The sequence below is a fragment of the Dermacentor silvarum genome, unplaced genomic scaffold (genome assembly GCF_013339745.2).
Source record: "Dermacentor silvarum isolate Dsil-2018 unplaced genomic scaffold, BIME_Dsil_1.4 Seq651, whole genome shotgun sequence".
In the NCBI taxonomy this organism is placed as follows: Eukaryota; Metazoa; Arthropoda; class Arachnida; order Ixodida; family Ixodidae; genus Dermacentor; species Dermacentor silvarum.
The window spans coordinates 1-13,590 of record NW_023606577.1 but is presented as its reverse complement, the minus strand read 5'-3'; positions in this window follow the sequence as shown (position 1 = coordinate 13,590).

The window sequence follows — 13,590 nt, the reverse complement described above, 5'->3', positions numbered from 1 at the left end:
AGTAGCATAAGGCAGTGCATGCAAGGGATACGAGGCAAGGCCCTCGTATGTATGGCAGTGGATACGAGGCCCTCGTATGCATACGTGGGATACGAGGCCCTCGTATGCATATGTGGGATACGAGGCCCTCGTATGCATACGTGGGATACGAGGACACATATCCAATAATCTCGTATATACGAGCCACATATAACACGTACATACGAGATTTTTCAATAGGGACAGTACACGGGCTTCTAGCATTTTGCCTCCATTGAAATGCTACTGCCACGGCCGGGATCGAATCCGCGTCTTACGCGTCAGCAGCCGAACACCGTAACCACTGCACCAACGCGGCGGTCCCGAGCGATGGGTTTGCAATTAAGCGCTAGGAAACCAAATTATGATTATTGTTGCCTGCCTGAAGGGCTCCCCAAGTATTCGTCTTTTATTGCGATAGCAATTATATGGACACTTCAACCGGATTTCTGCCGTCGGCGTCGCCGTCGTCGTCGCCGCCGCCGTGAGGTTCCCTATAGATAAAATCTTCGCCGCGCGCCGTATGCCCGAGCGGAAGCGTGCGGGGACGCGCGCTATCACGGAGAGCGAACGCACTCAATCACCTACGCGCAAGCAAGGAAGCGGGCAGCCAGCGCCGGAGGGAGCGCGGGGGGGGGGGGGGGGGGGGGCGCACTTTTACTTTGCCAACAACCGCGCTCGTCGTTCGCTCGCCCGCACAGTCTCTTATCTCCACACGGCTCTGACCTTTATGCGCCGTGCATTCGCCGCTCAGTTTCCGTTGAAGCGATAGACCGCACGTACCTTCGCCCGCTGCGCGGCGTATGCGCTCGCTGCCAGCGTTTTGACAGTCGTTGGCTGCAGTCATTCAGTGTGATCTATTCATGTTTGTTTGTGCGCGCTCACACCACGCTTGTTCATTCAGTTAGTAATAGTCGGGCCACATTTTCCAACGCACGCTACACATGCAATGCTGCCCAGATCGGCAGTGCAGCACTACAGGTGTGTCCCTTCGCACGCGCTGCCCACGGTAAGCGCTTCTCATCAACACCACCGTTTCACACGCGCCTTCTCGTGGTCATCGAGTCTCTCTTCATGTCGGTCTACTTACGCCGCAGCACACCTGCTTACTTAATCAGCTCAAGTTTACTACTATACATATTGCTACCAAGGCCGCTCACCTTACTTCGTGTGACATTGCTGTGTTGCTATCGCATTCATTGCTTCGCCCTTAGGGCGAAACTGTGACATTACGTTTTCTGTTTCTTTTTTTTAACAGCTCAGCTGTTTAAGCCGAGCGTTAGCCTGTAACGTGCAAACAGAAAATGGGGGCCGATCCTGGCGGTATGCAGAAAGGGTCCAAGCGCAATGGCACATACCCCTGTGAACTAGCGAAGCTGAGCCTGGCTAAGTCCAGCTAAGCATGGTTGGGACTACTTAAGCTTTGTTAGTCGTCGATAGCCAATCAATAACTAATCAATCAATAATAAATAAATTCCGGAATATCCTGAGGATGGCTTGGTAGTGCTTAACCTAGCCCACATACGTGGTCAATACGTTTCGATAGCCAATAAATAGCTAATCGATATTCGATAAATAATAAACTCCGGAAAATGTTGGGGATGACTTGGTAGTGCTAGCTCAAAGCCAGGACTAGCTTGGTGCCCATCAGCTCCGCTGTCTCTTTAGCACTGCGCGTCCAGTGCAAGCTACGCTATTTTTTTAGAGTGTTCAAGCAAACGCACTTTGGTCACGTATCGCGTAGCCCATGAGACTACTGGAGAAAGCTTTCAGAGGCGGTTAAAAAAAATCTAACAGTGCTTCGCGGCAATATTGTTACTTTAATCGCATCTTTTACTCAGTAACCGTACACGAGGTGTGAAACCCATTTCGAAAACCGCGACCCTGTTTGGATAAGTTTGGCGAGGTTGGAATGAAATCTAGTTTTATACCTTGTTTTACTTTCGTCAACAACTAAAGCTTCGCCACAACACAGTGTCATGTCACTTCAACGGTTCTGTGACAGCGCACAGCGACGTTACATGCAGCCGTAGCATGCTTATTGGCACTAATTATCTTGCACCATGACTGGCACTTGCCAGAACACTTTATCTAACAGAATATCTCGCTTTACGACGCGCGGTAACCAATGCACATGTTTTCCGCAAACGAAAATTCGTCGCCCTCGTTGCGACCATGATACCGCGAAACTTCACAAAAGTCAAGCATGCCCTCTATCCGACGCGTGTTCTACTGCGTTCGTCATGTGTACATAATGCAGAAGTGGAATGAGCATGCACTTGGCAATGTTAAGCGTCAACGGTCCGCTTGAACAACTATTTGCTAATATTTGTAAGGTTCGTGCCTTTTTCCTTTTCATTTTTCTGCTTTTATAATTATTATTCCTCTTTGCTGCTGTGTATATGATCTTTTTATATACTAATTTTTGTACGTATTTTTATGTACTGTTGCCCCTGCTTCTTGGGCCCTATTTCTGGCCTGCAGTATTCCGTAAATGATATAAAATTCATTGCCACTGCTCCTGCTTCCGCCAGTGCAGTAATTCGCGGTGTCTGCTGTCCACAGTCAATGCTCGCCCCGCGGCGCCACCATCGCGAGAAAATGACGGCGCCGGAGAACGGCTCTGAATTCTAGCCTATTGACCCTTTTCGCGGAGCAGTTTGTTCTAGAGAAAAGAGATGGCGCTTACGGCGGCGCGCCATACGTTGCCTCAGCGACAGCGCACTGTCACGGTTACCGGTGCACGAGACATGAATCAGGACAAAGACACACAAAACACATTTATGATGTACCACTGCGATAAGTTCACGTCAAATCTATACGCAACCGCAAGACTCGTTACACTCAGTTCGATATCTACTTCTTAAAACGTCCTAATAAGTCATGTGCAATGTGGCGCTAACGTGTCTGCTTTGATGTGCTTCTTGCGCATGGCCCGATGGAATGATGGCTTCTCTGATGAGGGTTGTCTCCCTAGAATCGGCCTGGCTTGTCGAGCGATGTCGTCGGTGAGGTTGTCCCCGTAGCATAGGACGGGGCCGTTATCCTCGGACCAAGGTTTTGCTGGCGACCACGGTGCACAGCCGCAGGACGTGGAGGATCAAGCCCGACTGGTGCAGGGCCACTGGTGTCCTCTTTCTACTCAACTCTTCGATCTCGACGCCATTCGTTCCCCGCCTTGTTGTTCTCTTCGCCCAGTCTCCTAGCGGACTTCTTCCTTTCTTTCTTCTAGCGGTCTTCTCGCATTTCCCACCTCGCTCCTTCCAAACCACGTCAGCCTTCTTCCTCTTCCTTCTTCTCTTTCTTCTTTTTCTTCCACTTCAGCTCGTGACACACACGAATACGAAAAAATTACCGCTTCCACCTTGCTTCTGTGTGATCAGCCGTCGGAAATGCAACTGAGTTTTCGCTAACGCACTGTGCTCCATTCATGCTGGTTTGAATCATGTGGATTGAAAACGGCGTCCAGTAGTTGGCTGCAAAAATAGTGACTGGCATATTAAGGAATGCAATGAATATGTGGCCAAGTTCGCGGACCGGTGCTGCAACAGTCCGTACGTGTTTCCGGCCCTTCGAGATTTATGTACGCCTTTTCTCGAGGATACTGAAATTTGTTCATCCGCCAGCGTTGTATCGCTAACCTTCAAAGAGAGGGCTTCAGACTCTGTACGTCGGCAAGAGTGAGCACCGCTCGCTAAGCAATGATAAAGGGAGTAGCGTCGCTTCCTGTCATAGGAGGTTTCGCGCACAGTATCCTACACCCATCTACCCCAACCGGCACGGAAACTTACGCCCACTCTTTCGCCAATGTGTCAAGAATAAGTGAATGCGCGCACACTAGAATATATGTGCACTTTAGACGCACAATAAATGACGGACTACACCGATGGCGCACGAATGATCGAAGCTGAACGTTTCGTGACGGTCCACGAGAGTAAGCGAGTTACTAGCGATAATACATATTTGCTACAACGTATTACAGTGTACATAACAGCTACGTTTCTAGCTTTATGCGCAGCAAGAATAAATCTAACAAAACTGAGCCAATCGTGAGCGATTAGGCAGAAAATAATCAGACACTGACCGCACCGAGGAACTCTACTGAATCAGAAATATGTAAAGCCGCTGCTTCAAAATATTTGCCAAATAAAGAACGAAGCGCAAAACACACTAATCCTGCTTCATTTCATAAGCGGAAGGTTTGGAATTCATATTTAGCCCCGCTTTTAGAGCAAGCACCGTATACGCTGCTCGCGCCGTTTGAGAGTAGCTTAATCAGTTCCGAAAGCGCTTTTGCATGTTCTCTGAAGCTGTTGGCAAAGCTTCGTGTCGTCCACCAATCACCGCCTACGATATCTCCCGAAACAGGTTTGCTAAGCCTGTGTAAACATTCATTGTAAACACGGAGGCAGCGGAGGCATTTCAGGCAAGCAATGGACGCGTCACCACGTGATTGCCCACGGGATTGCGCGAAAAGGGCTCCGCCTACCTGTCGCTGGGCGCGTGCTCTCCCTTTCTCATCCTCGCTACTCTCCGACTACCTGTGGCTGGCGCGCGCTCCTCATTGGCTCTCCATCTCCTTGTCTCTGCCCCCAGCAACTGAGCCTCTGCTCCTCTCTCTCCTCCTCTTCACTCGTCTCGCTTCGCAAAACTGATCAACGCAACGGCACAGCTCAACGTCGGCCTTAAACCGCCCCACCGTTAAAAATCACCGCCCCTTCCACTCTGACAGGATGGTCGAACAGCGAAGCTGTGTTAGTTGCACCGTGTGTTACAGTACCATGCTAGTCAAACTTCGCAAGAAGTGTATATTCTAAATCTCTTGTTTAACCATTCTTTCACCTCATTTTCGCATTTTCACCTCATTTTGGTGTGGTGACCATGCTTCACTAGTTCTTTTTCGCTGTTCTTTCAGTGTGTGTGTGTGTTTTTTTTTTCGCGTGAGCTATGACTGAATATCCGGAACCACTAATCCAAAGGTCCGTATATACAACTGTAGCAGCATTTCGCCGCGTTCGAGCGCAACGCGGGGGGTTCCCGCCGGGATCGAACCAGCGCCCGCTGCGTGGCAGTCAGATAGTCTACCACTGAGCCATGCAAGTCCTTGCTGTCAGGAAGCAGGAAAAGGCCTTAGAAACGCGCCCTAGGCCGGCGCGCAGGCCCAGACGACGAGATGCGATTAAGACGAGGCACGCAATCAACGCGCTCCCGAGCCTCCGCCAGTATAGTGGTGCCATCTAGTTAAGGTGCCTGCAAACGCAACGTGCCCGACATTTAAGTTGCATAGCAGTTGTATGCTGCATGTAACTGGACCTGGTTAACTCAAGCAGGCTAGGTTACTATTTGTCACCAGCCCGTTTTGACAATTCCAATAAACAATCATGATCATCAACAACAACGTACCATGCCACGGGTCAAGGGATGTGAGATGTGTGCAACATATTCTGGATACCTCTTCGGTACACGTTATGGCGTCTCCTCGCAAGGTACGAACCGCTGCTGAAGAAGCGAATCGTAGAGCTACGTGCGTGGCTACAACCAGGCATCATCGCGCTCAGCAGACTGCTGTTCAGAAAGCATTACAAGCCGCAGTTTAACGTCGACGCCGGGTGGACAGTTCAGATCACTCTCTTCAAAACCAGGCGAAGAGACTATGCCGCGGAGACCCTGTTGTGCTTGATGCCGAAATTGCAGCTACTCTTGAGCAGCTCCACCAGCTTACGCTGTGACTGTGCTCCGTGTGCCACGCAGGCCTGTGACTTTTTACATTTGCACCCTCTCACAGAGTTTTCACAGCTGTATAACGGAGCAGTTACAGCCGGCGGTACTCAAAACAGATTTGCAGCTGCTATATCTTATATAGCAGCTATCTTATATAGACATCCGTGCTTCACAGCTACTTGCGACGATTAACATACCACACTCACAGTGAAAACCCGTACAAATGGACGTGAATGTGTGTGCCCACGCTATCCCTGTCGTCACTCGAAAGCATATATTTTTGTGCAAGGTTTTTTTACAGCGAAGCTGTTTATACGGACACAGTACCGTCGTTGTCAGACTTTGCTAAAAAGGGACCACGTGAACTAGCGGTAGAGGAGAGGAAAAGAATAACTCAACAGGGGGGAAGGGATTCCTCCAACCTATTTTCCCCTGTTGAGCTCTCCTGCCGTCGTGATGGAAGCATCACGACGGCAGATCGACTTTGTGATGACTACGTGATGTCAAAAATGGCAGGATGACAATGACAACTCAGTGACAGCAACAGAATAAAAAGTGCGGAAACATGACAATGACATGACAATGGAATAATGGTCACAAGCTCATGAAAGCAATGAAATAGCGACGACGGCATCTGGGTGTTGCAGCTGACGTCGGCGCTCAAGTTTATCACCTCCCGCCGCGGACTGCTTTATGGTGCACTATATCCAATATTTGTTTTCGCAATGTCCGGCGGCTTTTAAATCTGGACTATCTCCGAGCACGGCCCAAATTTTTGGGGAACATATTTGGTGCGTTCTGCACATGACCTTGCTATGACCTTGCCTCCAAGTAGGCAAAGAAATGCTTCGGTATAAAGAAAAGCTAAGGTATCCTCAAGTCTTCTATTCTTTGTATTCATTATTTCCCGGTTATCTCAGTTGTTTTCTCGGAATTGCTACTCGCCTTTTAATTCCATCCACTTCTTGGCCAATCCCCCATAGTGGATATCACCCAGTGACAAAGGGCCAGCCAACAAAATTGATATGCTGTACATATGCCTGAATTTAGGGCGTGTGAAACCCTACGTTTTCTCATTTAATGTGAATAGCATTATCTGCATATTTCAGCTGTTTTGAGCTTATCTGTCTATTTATATATCCAGCTATAAGTTTATATTTCTTTCTATCGATCTATGTATCTATCTTCACTCTCTCCTCTCCTTCCCTCGCCTCGCTTCGTAAAACTGATCAACGCAACGGCACGCTTCAAGCTCGGCCTTAAACAGCTCCACCGTTAAAGATCACCGCCCCTTCCACTCTGTGAAGATGGTCCAAAAGCGCAGCTGTGTTACTGTCACAAAAGAGCGCGTTATCCAAGCGCGCGCCCCGTGTCACGCAAGCCAGCGAAGGAACAGGCCGGCCCCGCAGCAACTTCAACAGAGGGGGAGAGCGCATACGCCTCAAACAGCAAAGCGAACAACGGCGCTGAGACGTCCAGAAGAGCCTCGACGAAGCGACGTTAGCCGGAGAGAGAGAGAGAGCACACGCGCGCCGAGACACCTTCTCACCCGGCGAGTCAAGAGAGATAACACTACAGCGTGAGCGTGCGCCAACAGTATGAGTCATCACCCCCCCCCCCCCCCTTGACAACTCTCCGACGGCGGCGGCGGAAGGTACGAGCAAAGACGAGAAGATTCCCAAGCTTTGGCCATGCTACGAGATCACGACACCGATAGGAAAGTTCTAGAACGCCTGTGGAAGCTATATAACCGCCGTGCGAGAATCGGGAGTTCTGGAGTTGCGTCCGCTTCGGTGAAGTGATGTCACGAGAAGACCGCGCGTCTGCGGAAGAAGGGGATTCCCCGGCAAGCTAGTCGATGTGTTCATCGAGCGTCTGCATTTCCGGAAGAAGTTCTTTCTTCGAGATTTGCCCGAGCTACGCCGAGATCATCTGACTCCAAGACCAACCAGCACGGTGAATACGATTGGACACTTAGTGTTCCTTTTCATTTTGTACTTTGCGTGTTCGACTCTTAGTGCTTGTCGTGAATTATTTTCTTGTGTTTCTTAATACCCATCTGAATTGTATTGTGTAGTGTCTAGCCTATGTGTGCAAGTGTGTGTGTAACTAACTGCCTTGTGTGAAGCATATATTTTGTTGTGTTTTGACAACTCTGGGCTCTGAATCGGTCTTTGGACAGCAACCGGCGTTCGCTGGCGCACCAGAGGGCCCATTCTTAATTGTCCTTGCTTTCGTGGGATTATTTTCGGAAGATGATAAGTCGGCTTTGGAATTTGGTCCGGCGTCTGCGCCTCGTTCACGGGGTCTGTGACAGTTACATACACCGAGTGTTACACCCTGCAAGTCAAACTTCGCAAGAAGTCCCTATTGTAGATCTTACGTTTCACCATTCTTTCACCTCATTTTCGCATTTGCGTGCTTCGCGTGGTGAAATCAGACTCGGCGTGTAGTGTCACCACGCCATCTTGGCCACTAAATCGTCGTCGGACGGTTGTCGTCATGCATTCTTTGTCATTCCTTCGTCGGCTTGCCGTCTCAGTAGTTCTGTCGTCGTCCCTGTAACTTCGACATCTGACTCTCGCCTTCGACATCTGACTCTCGTCATACCGTGGTCGTCACGCTGTCGTTTAACCATCGTTATCGCTACACTATCATCATCCCGTTGTCGTCATACCACCTTCGTCGATCCATTGACGTATTCCTTGTTCGTCATTCTGGCGTAATTATGCTGATTTCATTCAATCGTGATTATGCGTCCCTTGTCATACCGTCGTCGTCATGTCGTCTTAGTCTTGTCATCGTCGTTATTCCAGCCTCGTCATCCGACTCTCGTCCCGCCGTCGGCGTCTCATTGTCCTCACGTCCTTGTCGTCACGTTCTCGTCCTTATAAGATTGTCATAATTTAAGAATCCACATCTCTTTATGGGCATGTCATCGTCGTTATACGCCTTTGTCGTTCGATCAATATCATTCCTCCTTTGTAATTCCATCATGACTGCGTTTGCGTCATACAGTCGCTGTAATGCCTCCAAGCTCAGAGACCTTGGAAAGTGAGTGCCATAGGAAAGCAGGACGATATCCAAGATGTGCCATAGAGCGGTACCAACAAAAGTCTCAGAATTACCACTACACGTGGTAAATAAACGCGACTTCAGGAACATGATGTGTCGCTACATTATTCGATTGCTGTTCGCAGTATCGCCCACCGTCTTCGTGAGATGAGTTCCACCGTGACATTTTTTTGCTCTTGAAAGCAGCGAACCTGCTTTCTTCATGCACAGCCGTTCTCCGCTTTGTATATGCTGGTTCCCGCTGTATGAGCCGTACTTCTTACATGAAGTTTCGTAATATTTCTGTATTTCAGTTCGTGCCAACTTGTACGGTATTTTTTTCTGAAAAACATACACGGAAACAATTTGACGAAAAAATATTTAACAAAGAAACATCGCAGTGATGCTCTGCGTGTAAACCCCATCCTAAATATTCGCGGAAAATGATGAAAGAACAACTACGCAAATCAGTCTGACATGTTGGAATCTACGTGAAGCGGCACGCGTCTATGTATACTTTGAATATTGAACATGAAGTCGATGCGTGAACATATACACTCGAATACTTGGCATGCACCACCAAATGTTTAGGAGAGTGGGTTTGATGCACGGGGCGCTCAAGCTTTTTATACCGACAGCAGCGCCAAACCATATAGCCTAGTGATCGGTGGAATCGTACCTCGTAAGAGACCTTCCTCGTTAAAGATACCGCCTTTACATGGTTAGTATAGAGGCAAGTACTCGTTCCCACTTACCGGATGTACATCATCATCATCATCGGCCTTTTATTGCGATAGCAATTATATGGACACTTCAACCGGATTTCTGCCGTCGCCGTCGTCGTCGCTGTGGAGGTTCCCTATAGATAAAATCTTCGCCGCGCGCCGTATGCCCGAGCGGAAGCGTGCGGGGACGCGCGCTATCACGGAGAGCGAACACACTCAATCACCCACGCGCAAGCAAGGAAGCGGGAAGCCAGCGCTGGAGGGAGCGCGGGGGGGGGGGGGGGGGGCGCACTTCTACTCTACCAACAACCGCGCTCGTCGTTCGCTCGCCCGCACAGTCTTATCTCCACACGGCTCTGACCTTTATGCGCCATGCATTCGCCGCTCAGTTTCCGTTGAAGCGATAGACCGCACGTACCTTCGCTCGCTGCGCGGCGTATGCGCACGCTGCCAGCGTTTTGTCAGTCGTTGGCTGCAGTCAATCAGTGTGATCTATTCATGTTTGTTTGTGCGCGCTCACACCACGCTTGTTCATTCAGTTAGTAATAGTCGGGCCACATTTTCCAACGCACGCTACACATGCAATGCTGCCCAGATCGGCAGTGCAGCACTACAGGTGTGTCCCTTCGCACGCGCTGCCCACGGTAAGCGCTTCTCATCAACACCACCGTTTCACACGCGCCTTCTCGTGGTCATCGAGTCTCTCTTCATGTCGGTCTACTTACGCCGCAGCACACCTGCTTACTTAATCAGCTCATGTTTACTACAATTCATATTGCTACCAAAGCCGCTCACCTTACTTCGTATGACATTGCTGTGTTGCTATCGCATTCATTACTTCGCCCTTAGAGCGAAACTGTGACATTTTTCCCCCTGCAGGACGAAGGCCTCTCCCTGCGACCTCCAATTACCCTTGTCTTGCGCTAGCCGATTCCAACTTGCGCCTGCAAATTTCCTAACTTCATCAATAATTCACTTTCATTAATCACAAGTGACTCTGATCATGAGAACGAAATTTAGAGAACAATAAAATGGGGTTGGAGTGTATACGGCAGGCGTCGCCAAATCCTGACTGGGTGATTACCACTGTCGTTGAAACGAAAAGTGTACAAACGTTACATTCTACCGGTGCTAACATATGGGGCAGAAACTTGGAGGTTAACAAAGAAGCTCGAGAACAGGTGAAGTACTACACTAAGAGCGATGGAACGAAACATGTTAGGCCTTACGTTAAGAGACAGGAAGAGAGCGCTATGCATCTGAGAACAAACGGGGATAGCCGATATTCGGCGTGTATATAGTTGGAGACCAACAGTTTTTAAATGCGAAGCATTTCTTGCCGGTGGCTCTGTCTGTTGTCCCGCGTCCCACACCCCCACAGTCCATGCGCGTCCCCTCCCCCTCTCTCCCCTCTCCTACGCTCTCCCCTATCTCTCCTCTAGAAATCCTGTACGGAGCGGCGCCCGCGTCCCACACCCCCACAGCGCATGCGCGTCCCCTCCCCCTCTATCTCCTCTCCTACTCTCTCTCCTTTCTCACCTCTAGGAATACTCTATGGAGCGGCGCCCGCGTGCCACACCCCCACAGCGCATGCGCGTCCCATCCCCCTCTCTCTCATTTTCTACGCTCACCCCGTTTATATCCTCTAGAAATCCGGAGCGGTGCGCACGACAGGTGGTGCGACAGCTGCATACTCCGCTGGGGGCGCCACGGTAGTTTCGCGGTATGAAAATGACGGAGCGCGCGCGCCTCATTCTCTCCCCTGTGCAGGGCCGCGATGAGCGCTCGGGCCGTTGCCGCGAAACCATCTCCCGCTCAAGCTAACCGTCTCCCCGCTGCTTCGCATCCACACATGGTTCCCTTTAGCGGGAGATGGAGTAATTTTTTATTGTGATAGCAATTATATGGACACTCCAAAGCAGATTTCTGCTGTCGGCGTCGCCGTCGCCGTTGCCGTGAGGTTCCGTATGACGTCAATGGAGATGAAATCGTCGCCGCGCGCCGAACGCTGTATGTGCGAGTGAAAGGGCGCGAGGGACGCGCTCTTTCACGGGTAGTGAACCCACGGCGGAGAACAAACGCGCGTTCTGCGCCGTGCTTCCTTAAGGGCTGCAGAAGTAGGCGTCTCTTTCCTCCTTTACAATAACCATATATGTAGAGCAAACACGCCTCCTTCCGACGCGCGAAAGGCCGTGGAGCAGGGGGGGGGGGGGGATGGAAGGGAGGTGACGTTTAGCTGCGGCACCAAGCGCCTATTTATATCAGAGGCTCCGGCAACAGTCAGCAATGCCGCACGCATTTTGTGCGAACGCGGGCAAAACGCCGACGGCGTCGACATTAGTTCTGCGTGTTGCCGGTGCTGCATGTCCAAGTTTATACAGCTGATAAAGCTACTATCATTACTCCATATAGCTCTCTACAAATTTGCTATCGCAATTGATGCTTCGCCTTTCAGGTGAAACTGCGACCACTTTTTTTACATAAATGACTGCAGGTAACTCAAGATCGCTAGAGTAGATGGGCGCTTCAGCCGTGACGGCTTCGCCACCATGTAAACGTTGGCTTGCGCACGGATTTGCATGAACATCGTCCATCTGGTTACAAACGGCTTTGTGACAGTAAAGCGGGATTATTTTCAGGAAAGTATTGCGTTACAATTTCAATATTAAGCGAAGACTATGCATGTGCTGATAGTTGTATTTGTTTCTGCGTTCAGAACTGTTGTAATGCTTCGAAATTTATACCTATAAGCCAGATAGAGCATAGTTAATGAACGCGAGAACGCTTTAAATGAAAAGCACGAATATGAGACAAATGCATGTACTAACTGGTATTCCTAAGTACGCGGGAACAGTCGGAGCGCCAGAGTTCGGGCAAGTAATAATACGAGGAAATTCTTTGGTTCATCCAGTACAACCGTGCACGCATGTGTGTTCGAATGAGCGGGCTCTCTTTCAAGTAAGTCATGCGAGGGGCGAGCGCCGGTTGCTCTTCAGAATGGCATCTATTTTCCGTCGTAGTCCAAACGTCTGACGCTGCAGATCTTCTCGGTGAAACCGTAGAGTTTTCTCCAAAAATAACGAACGTAGGCGCTGCAACAGCCCAGCTACGTGGGAATCATGGTTAGTACAAGGACTAGTCTGATCTTCGGGCTTTTCACTTTAAACCGTCCTGCGGCTCTATTTACTACACGTCATCTACTTTTATCGCCATAAATTTCCTAGCGATCTGACAGCACATTCGACTCATTGTTACCGCGTTCCTACTTGACTTGCAGGGATGCGGAGCCTTGTCGAGTTTGGAGCCAAAGATCACGCTCTCCGGTTGAAGGGCCGGGAGAGATGAGGAAGGGAGGGGGGGGGGGCGCCACCAAGCGCTCTGAGCTGGAATGTGGCGCTCTTCATGAAAGAGGCGATTGTGAAAAGCAATCTTTATTGAACTTAACCGAACATATAAAAAATGTCACAGTTTCGCCCTAAGGGCGAAGCAATGAATGTGATAGCAACACAGCAATGTCATACGAAGTAAGGTGAGCGGCTTTGGTAGCAATATGAATTGTGGTAAACATGAGCTGATTAAGGAAGCAGGTGTGCTGCGGCGTAAGTAGACCGACATGAAGAGAGACTCGATGACCACGAGAAGGCGCGTGTGAAACGGTGGTGTTGATGAGAAGCGCTTACCGTGGGCAGCGCGTGCGAAGGGACACACCTGTAGTGCTGCACTGCCGATCTGGGCAGCATTGCATGTGTAGCGTGCGTTGGAAAATGTGGCCCGACTATTACTAACTGAATGAACAAGCGTGGTGTGAGCGCGCACAAACAAACATGAATAGATCACACTGAATGACTGCAGGCAACGACTGTCAAAACGCTGGCAGCGAGCGCATAGGCCGCGCAGCGGGCGAAGGTACGTGCGGTCTATCGCTTCAACCGAAACTGAGCGGCGAATGCACGGCGCATAAAGGTCAGAGCCGTGTGGAGATAAGAGACTGTGCGGGCGAGCGAACGACGAGCGCGGTTGTTGGCAGAGTAGAAGTGCGCCCCCCCCCCCCCCCGCGCTTCCTCCGGCGCTG